Below are 9,269 nucleotides of genomic sequence, written 5' to 3' on the forward strand. Positions count from 1 at the left end.
ATTTATTTGAACTACTTAAGCTTAATTTTCCAAGTTTTTAAATTTAAAACTCTTTGCTGGTTTTTTAACAGCCGAAATATTTGACGTGACGTTACAATACTAAAATTGAATTTTTTTTTGGTTAGTATTGTTTTTAAACGACCTTTTTTATGGCAAATAAAACATAAATTTTATGTCAAATATACTTTCTATTTTGACTTCAGCGCCACCTAGTGGTTTTATTTTTTTGCAAGTCTATGTTTGAAACATAGGCCTAGATATGCCAAATTTTGAAACAAATCGGATCATAAATACGGCTTTTCAAAATATCCCGACCAGGGATGTTGCGAATATTTGCATTCGCATTCGTTATGCGAATGATTGGCATCATTTTACACATCCGCATTCGACATTCGCATTCGAAAGTCCACTCTAATATTATTGAAATGGCTCTAAGTCTGTCTAAGCAGAGTGCGGACAATAACCGGCTTTTAGCTTCAGGCGCTAAACTGTTAAGTAGTATATCAAGCAACATTGACGGGCTTTCAAGTACTGCTAAAAGTCTTATACGCAACCTAGATATAATTTTAGATTCCTTCAGCGACAGCAAAGACTCGGATGCAGAATCTGGAGACATTAAAAAATGTGAAATTAAAGAAAAACGGGCACATCTCGGTGAAAATCCGCTCGATTGGTGGAAAACTAAACTAAAATATGAGAAATTGACAGATCTGGCGCCAGCGTTCTAAGTGGGCAATTGTTCAGTGCAGCCGGCCTTATATACGAGCCTCGAAGAAATCGCCTCATGGGCACGGTTGCCACATTTGGTCACTTGTGACCAAAATAGGTAACTTTTTGAGTGCTTGGTAACTTGGCAATCTTGTTTTTATTTTGGTAACTTTTGGTAAGTTTGCCGTAAGTCAGACTAAAAAAGTTGGACTAAATTTGATGAATTGTACTGTGCTTGTGTGTAGCCGTGACAACGCTACTAGAAACATTTGCAATGATCAGGCAACACAGCGCGTAAGAAAAATAACACGGTGCTACAAAAAAAAAGTCATGAAATACACGCGAAACAAAACCTAGTGCAATGTGCAATAACTTCTTATTTTTTCAAAAAGAGTTGCCACCTGATAAAAAAATGAAATTCAAATTATTTTTAAGTTAAATCAATTATTACACTATGAGTATTTATCGATCGAAATGGTTTTGAGAAGGCTTTATTTCTTAATTGTATGTACGAGGGTTGCCAAATAAATACGTCAGTGTGAATATAAATCAAACTTGCTTTGAAGAAAATTTAATTTCCAACTGCATGTACGAGTGTTGCCACCTGATTTTATAATTAAATTCAAATTGAATTAAGAGGATTAGATAATTTAAATATATATCACAATACAAGTGTCAGACGAAAAAGGTTCAACGAGGTTTTGGTTTAAAAATAATTTGAACTGGTGGCAATCTTGTTTGAAAAGTCGAATTAAATTAAATTATATGAAATATTGGAATATTGGCGTCAAACAAAGGAGTATTAAGAAAAATTTAGTTTCAGCATGAGCAGCTCTGGTTTAAATAAACAAATATTTTTTTTATCAAAAAAGCAAAACCGACTTCATTTCTCATATACAAATTTAGAAGTACCGTTAATTTCGTCATGATCCAATAATCGGATCTAAACCAAATTAGGATGGGCCCACCTCTGAGCTACCACCTTTCCTTTAAAAAAGGAATATCGAAATCGGTTATGCTGTAATATATGCACATAAAAAAATATTCCGATGAATAGATAACCTCCTCCTTTTTTATCGGTTAAAAATAATGAAAAAATTACGATTTTGGTATAAAGACGAAGTCGCATTTTAAAATTTGCATTCAATTAAGGTAACTAACAAATTTGTATTTTAACTCTTCAATAAGTTCATAATAAACTTTATGCAATATAAATTCCTTGTTACAATAACAAGTAAGTTTTAAGCAAAGAACACAACCGACTTCAATTCTCATATACAAATTTAGAAGTACCGTTAATTTCCTCATGATCCAATGATCGGATCTAAACCAAATTAATATGGGACCTCCCCTGAGACAACAGAAAAAGAATTATCGAAATCGGTTATTGTGGTATTAATGAGATAAATTATTATACATTTTTAATAGCTATATTTTCACATTTCTGATAAAATTTTAATTTAAAAAAATCTTAGCCCCCCCCCTAAATTATGCTCTGCGTACGCCCATGTATATATATATATATATATTCCCACGAATTGATACCCTCCTCTTTTTTTTAAGTCGGTTAATAACCGAAGAGCCCTACAGGTAACATAAGACAAAGCAATATTGTTACCAACAAGAAATTAATCTCTCAAATAATATATTCCGTGGATGAAAATGCCTACATTTTTGTACCAGAGCGCGCTTGTGCGCAAGGATATGGATAACTTTGCTCACAGAACGGGTTTTTGTAAGAGCCAGAACGAATCGAGATAGATATAGAATAAATGCTCAGAATGAAAAGCGAAATCGATTAAGCAGTGACTGTCTATCTGTCCGCCTGTGCACACGATAGCTCGAGTAAAAATTGAGACATCTTAGCGTAGCTTGGTACGTTTACTTTTTTTGAGTGTAGAACTGATGGTATTGAAAATAGTGAAAATCGGACAATAACCACGCCTACCTCCCATATAACGGTAATTTTCAGAAATACGAATTTTAGTAAATATTCACTCAAGCTTATTCACTCAAAATTGATACTTGCAATGATTTTTACGCGGAAAATAAGAATATTATAAATTTTTGTAAAATGGGTGTAGCCCCACCTACTTATGGTGAATGTGTTAATCTCGATAACGGCTTCACCAAATTCTCCCAACCTTGTCACAGTTGTTGCCACACCTTTATCCAATATAATGGTAATTTAGATAAGTATGGAATCTTCGATAAATCAGCAAATACTAAAGCGAATTTATTCCAGATTTGTTTGCAATAAAACTTTAGCAAGAAATACGTATATAATAAATTTTTAGAAAATTTTTTACTGTTGAAGTTTTTTGAAACGGAGGTAAAACCACCCCTGCCTACCATGTAGCGGTAGTTCTCAGAAATTTGAAAAAAAACTATATTTAATACCTGCGCCGCCGGGTATTTAATGTTTGGCTTCGCCCGAACTTAGATTTTTTTACTGGTTATATGTATTGTTTTATTTACGTGCATACATTTCACGCCTAAACAATAAGATACCGCATTGCAGTATGATTCACCTCAAAAATACTCTTAAAAATCTTTAAGGGAAATAGCAACAATGTAAATGCGCCTCCGTAACAATACCTGAATGGTTGCGCTCCTGCGATTGTTACTTTTATGTATATTCCATTGATGCGACAAGATTTAAGTCGCTTCTATTTATGTATTGTTATCAAGATGCTTTTGTTAAAGAATCACGAACCTCGACCAGGTTGTTGAAAATTATGAATGAGTTGCTGCTTTTATGTACGTGAGTTTTTGAAAGAACTCACGCCCACAATTTTATTGACACTGACACATTTTTTTACCAACATTCTCACTTTTGTTCTCCCAGAGTCAACTGGCTAAGGTTGCTCTTATTTCTATTAAGTTTTACTGTCGCATACAAAAAACCGGTCAAAATTAATTTATGTGTTTTTTGCTATTCAGTAATAAAATAAAAAATGAAACTTAATTATAATTAGGCATTTATAGAATAAAAATTACTAATAACACATATCTTAGGACCATTTTTGTGAAATACATATTAAGTTATATTCAGTTAATATAAGACCACAAAAATATTTTTTTTTTAGAAAGACATGAAAGGCGTTGGTATTTCTGGAACATATTTAGGCCGACGAGTTCAGATATGCACTTCTTTTAGACCGGCGCTTGATTGCGAGTAACTGGATTTGTGCAGAACTTTGTATTGTTAAAGTTTTGATGAATTTACAATCATCTCAGTTAAATAAATAACTTAAAAATAATATTAAAAACAATGCAGTAAATTGTTCTAAGGAGACGAACGCTTTCGCCGAAGCCGATTAGAGAGTATTGTTGTCCAGTTGCATAGTCCTTCAAAGAATCTTCCGACGACTTTAAAATAAAGGGTATGCAATGCAGTAATACGGCTTTTCCACGGCACCCCAATTACGTATTTCGCTCTCTCATTCGTAATGCGCACTCCAAATACCCTTCGAATCAAGTAATTCGAGCGAATTACCTCATTTGTGGGTAAATCAGATCCAATTACTATGCGAATTACGAACCAATCGCTGCCTTCTCTAATTTTAATTATTATTTTTTTTATCGAAACCAGTTCACAAATAAAAACTGGCACTTTGTCTGAGTACTAAAAGTAAAGTTACTAAAAGTGTACATCACAAATCTAATACAGAAATTTATATATTTTAGCAATAACTTACATTTTGCATCAAGTTTGTAACGAAGAAAAAACCAACAAAACGCAGAGAATTAAGAATGTGCCCGTGTGAATGGGGTAATTCGCGATCGTAATTGGGGGAGCGAACAAAGTAATTTACGTGGGAAAGTGGTATAAATCTAGGCACCCAGATCCGATGACAGCTGTTGATTTTCTTGTACACTTTTCGGCATTCGTTTTCTCATATTTTTAAGAAGTGAACTAATCATTAAAGTGAACTAAAAAATCCAGCTCTAATACAAACACTTTTGTACGTTATACGTTGTAGGCTTGAGTATGCGTCCTTTGTCTGGTCTCCATACTACGCGTGTCATATTACTAGGATGTAACGTATACAGAAGAAACAAATAGTAAAATAACTTGCGCTTTTCGGACTCTATCCCCGCCTATGGGTCAAGATGCCTATTGATAAACCTAAAATCCCTGCAGAATAGGAGAATACTTAATACCTTCTTTGTCTTTCATTTTCGATGTAGTACGTGGTGTTGTTGACTGTCCCGTACTCCTTGCGAGGATTGTGTTTTTTTTTGACATTCCCGCCAGACCTCTTCAGTCTCCCGAGTTTTTCTATGTTGGCAGTTTTGTTTGGGGTGTATTTCTGGTATTTCTTCAGAATTCATAATGATTACCGTCCCTATTTACGTACTTGATTAAGGAAATTTAAAACTACCAACCGACAATTCAGCCTCACTCGTATCACATTTGCTTATGTATGTACATATGTATGTACATATCGACATTTAAAGCAAGTTAGAATATGCTGTCATGATTGTCAAATCCACACGGAATTGCGAACAATGACAAAAGAAAAATATTCTTAGATACGAAAACCCAAATTAAGTTGTCATTGTCCCCAGCAACCAATCAACACAAATTGTGACCTAGAAAAGCTGCCACATTTTACATTTTTTCTAACGCATGCACGTCAACTTCTAAGAGATTGAAATGCACAGAAAAACTACAAATGCATGGATATACTACATACATATGGAAGTATGGACCTATGTAGATATGTATGTATGTATTGTATCGTTACCATAACATAGAAAAGCCCTATCTAAAAATTTTCTTACTTTACGGAGCAATAAAATATAATAAATATAATAATTATTTAAGAATGTAAATTATTTTATGTTGTAGTAGATATTTTTAAAAACGAGTAGGCGCTTAGTGAGTTATCGGCAGACTTTTTTATACAATACTGGATTTCAGAAGAAAATCTGTTAGGGCCTTTCTATATTAGGGTAGCGATATATAAGAGTACGATGAGCGAACGAAAAGGAAATTGAAAGAAATTGAAAAAAAAATATAGGCCCCTATTATGAGTTGCATTCGATTTTCGACTGTGGTCGAAAGTGCTGAGCGAACGAATTTTCATTTGGTATTATGGCGCTCATTCGATGAAGAATTGCGCTATTGTGAATTTCGCTCGTTTAGGTTGTTCACAATAGTATATTTTTCACCGCTGAGAAGCTTTATTTACAAATCGAGCAAACCAAATAGTGTGCTTATACATATTTATGTAAATTTGTGCAAATTAAAATTAAATAAAAAAGAAAGCAAGTTTATAAAAACGTGGTAAAAATTAGTACAACGAAGTTCTGGGGTTCAACGATTCGTCAGAGGATGAGAGTTTAGTGAACTGACCACGACTAGTAAATGTTTAAGAGAGTTTAAGTGTAGTCTTTACAATATATTTTGACATAAAATATATTTAAGAAATTTGTCTACAGATTCATTAAAAAGTTCCGACCATCTAAAGAGGCGTTTGTGAGCCAAATCTATTTAAAATATTTTAAAACTATCCACAGCTCTATGATTTGTTCTCAGAGATCGTGCCAACTGAGTATTGGCATTTTCTTTCACAAGTAAAAGCAGTCTTTCGAGCTTGTGTTTAGTATTCATCACGTTAGAACTGCATGAAATTAATAAAAATTATTTAAAATTAGTGTCTAGCCGCCAAAATGTAAGAAAACATATACAAAATCATACATTTTTCACCATTTTCTAACACTTCGCTACACCATCGAAAGCAAAATTCTGTTCGACAGAAAATTCGATACTCAACGAAAATTTCGACACGCTTGCATAGCTCATAATACGAATTTCACTTTCCATCTTCGATCTTCGATAGCCAGCGAAGATCGACAATCGAATGCAGCTCATAATAAGGGCCATAAACATACAAAATTTCGGTAATGTATGTATGTATATGCATATAGACGAATACGAGAAATAGTCAATCAAAATCGCAAAAAATTCATGCAATTCGAATTCTCTCATTATACCCGAGCGCACTTGTGCACAAGGGTATATTAATTTTGTTCACATAACGGTTGTTTGTAACAGCCAAAACGAATCGAGATAGATATAGACAAATGTATACATAAATGCACAGAATGAATAGAGAAATCGATTAAGCCATGTCTGTCTGTCCGTCTGTCCGTCCGTCCGTGTACACGATAACTCGAGCAAAAATTGAGATATCTCAACGAAATTTGGTATGTAGGTTTCTGTTAATCCAAGGTAGATTGGTATTGAAAATGGGCGAAATCGGGCAGTAACCACGCCCACTTCCCAAATAATGGTAATTTCCATAAATACGAAAACTGCGATATTTTAGTAACTACTGAAGATTATTCACTCAAAATTGATATTTGTAATAATTTTCAGACGAAAAATAAGAATATTATAAATTTTTGGAAAATGGGCGTAGCCACGCCCACTTTTGGTTACATGTGTATATCTTGGTAACCGCTGCACAAATTTCTTCCAAACTGGGCACAGTTGTTGGTCTTGGCACAGCATACTAAATGGCCGAAAATTTAAAAAATCGGACAATAACCACGTCCACATCCCATATAACGGTAATTTAGAGAAATACAAAATCTTCGATAAATCAGTAAATATTAAAGCTAATTTATTCAAAATTGATGCTTGCAACAATTATTTACCAAGATATACGTTTATGGTAAAATTTTGGAAAATGGGCGTGGCACCGCCCACTTATGATCACATATATCGTAACGGTATCGGTAACCGTTCTACCAATTTGTACCAAACTCGGAATTTTTATTGTGCTTGCCAAATAAAAGCAAAACGTTGAAAATTATTGAAATCGGACTAAAATTACGGCCGCTTTTTATATAACGGTAAATTTCAGAAATGCTTGAAACTTCAATATTTCGAAATTGAAGGACGCTAATTTACTCAAAACTGATACACCCCGGCTTACCATCTAGCGGAAGGTTTCGGAAAGGTGAAAAAACATATATTTAATACTTGCGCCGGGTATTTTATGTTCGACTAGACTTTCTTACTTGTTAAACCCGTATTTATGGTCCGATTTGGTTCAAATTTGGCGTATATAGTTGAAACATAATAAATCATAGATTTCCAAAAAATTCACCACGAATTGGCGCTGAAATCAAAATATATATGTATTTGACGTTTGAAACTGTGTATGCTGGGTAGACAAGGATAAGTAATCTCTCATGCCCTTTTGGAGGGTTGAGTGTAACATCAACAAAATGTGGCACCGTGGACGGACACATTTTTTTTTGGAAGAAACGAGATCACCAGTAATTCCTAAACAAGTCAAATCCCCCTTTCTATTTGCTCTTCCAGTTTTAGGTACGTAAATGTAAACAAAAATGCAATTTTTATTAATTAAACACATTTAGCAGCAAAATGCATTTGTCTTTGCCTGTGTGGATACTAAATAATACTGGCGGCCAGCAACACGATGCTTGCAGGTGGCGTTTAACAATCGAGCAATAACAATGCAGAGTCATAAACGGAATTTCAAATTAATAATCGAAGCTATGCCAGCTGGCGCCAACTGTGAAGCATCACAAACTCGCAATTAACCATCGAAAGAAGTCGACTGGTAGTCGACCAAGCACGGCTGACAAAAAGTTTTCTCAAAAGTAGCCACTACCATAAAGAACAAATATGGCTTAGCATAAATTGGACCGCGCTTAAAACAAGCAAACAAATAGCGTTTTGATGTTTTGCAGCTGATCGGCATCCAGAGTGTTGAAGGCTGGTTGGTAAGTTCATTGACGTGTATGTACATATGTATGTACTCGTATAAAGCAGTTTGGATGCTTGATGTAGGGCACTTTTTATTCAATGATACTAGGGATATACAATGAAGATTGACTTTTTTAAAAATTTACATTTAAATTTGATTAATCATCGAGACCCAAAATAAAATACGTCCAGTTCAACGAAAGTAAGTATCTAAGTGACTACGACAGTTTACATATTCAAATTTGAATTACAAATCATCATTTTCAATTCGGTGATGAAAATAACTGTCGGTGAAGGAATTGGGATTCACTTGGCATTTCCAGCTGGCGACAGTTGACACAGAAGAAAGAAGAAGAAGCTGTGCTTTGTTGAACACGGTCAAAATGGCTTAGACGGTTACAGCTCCAAAAACCAGAAGACAAATTTTCATAGTGGTCATCCCAGTTTCGGTCATAGATATGTATTGCAACATAATTATGTATATGTAATTGTAACAGCCCACTTATTTTCCCCTGGGGGGAATAAATTTTGGTGGGTGTGAGTAGAAAATGATTTCGCGAATTGCAGTCCCGCTGGCAAACTCGGTGCGCTTTTTCTGCAGAGTTAATATAACACACACACATACATATGTAAGTATATTTAGAGTACTTACATACCAGATTTGTAAATCGTCGATTAACCAGGTACCATAAATAAAATGTCACTATGTATTTTCGTGTTGTATGTATATATGGTTGTAGTTTAGCATTGTATATCGACACCTGAGTGGAAGATCGACCTATCTCGGCAGCCAGTTCGAAAACGCTCT

At 34.4% G+C, this 9,269-nt stretch overlaps 1 protein-coding gene across 1 annotated transcript in view; it reads right to left on the bottom strand.

The window, feature by feature from the left end:
- LOC118743519 (rap guanine nucleotide exchange factor 4) overlaps positions 1-9,269 on the bottom strand; it is a 95,784-nt gene that overhangs the window by 74,255 nt on the left and 12,260 nt on the right.

This window comes from Rhagoletis pomonella, unplaced genomic scaffold, assembly GCF_013731165.1.
Source record: "Rhagoletis pomonella isolate Grant_MI unplaced genomic scaffold, Rhpom_1.0 Rhpom_scaffold_00007, whole genome shotgun sequence".
Lineage (NCBI taxonomy): Eukaryota > Metazoa > Arthropoda > Insecta > Diptera > Tephritidae > Rhagoletis > Rhagoletis pomonella.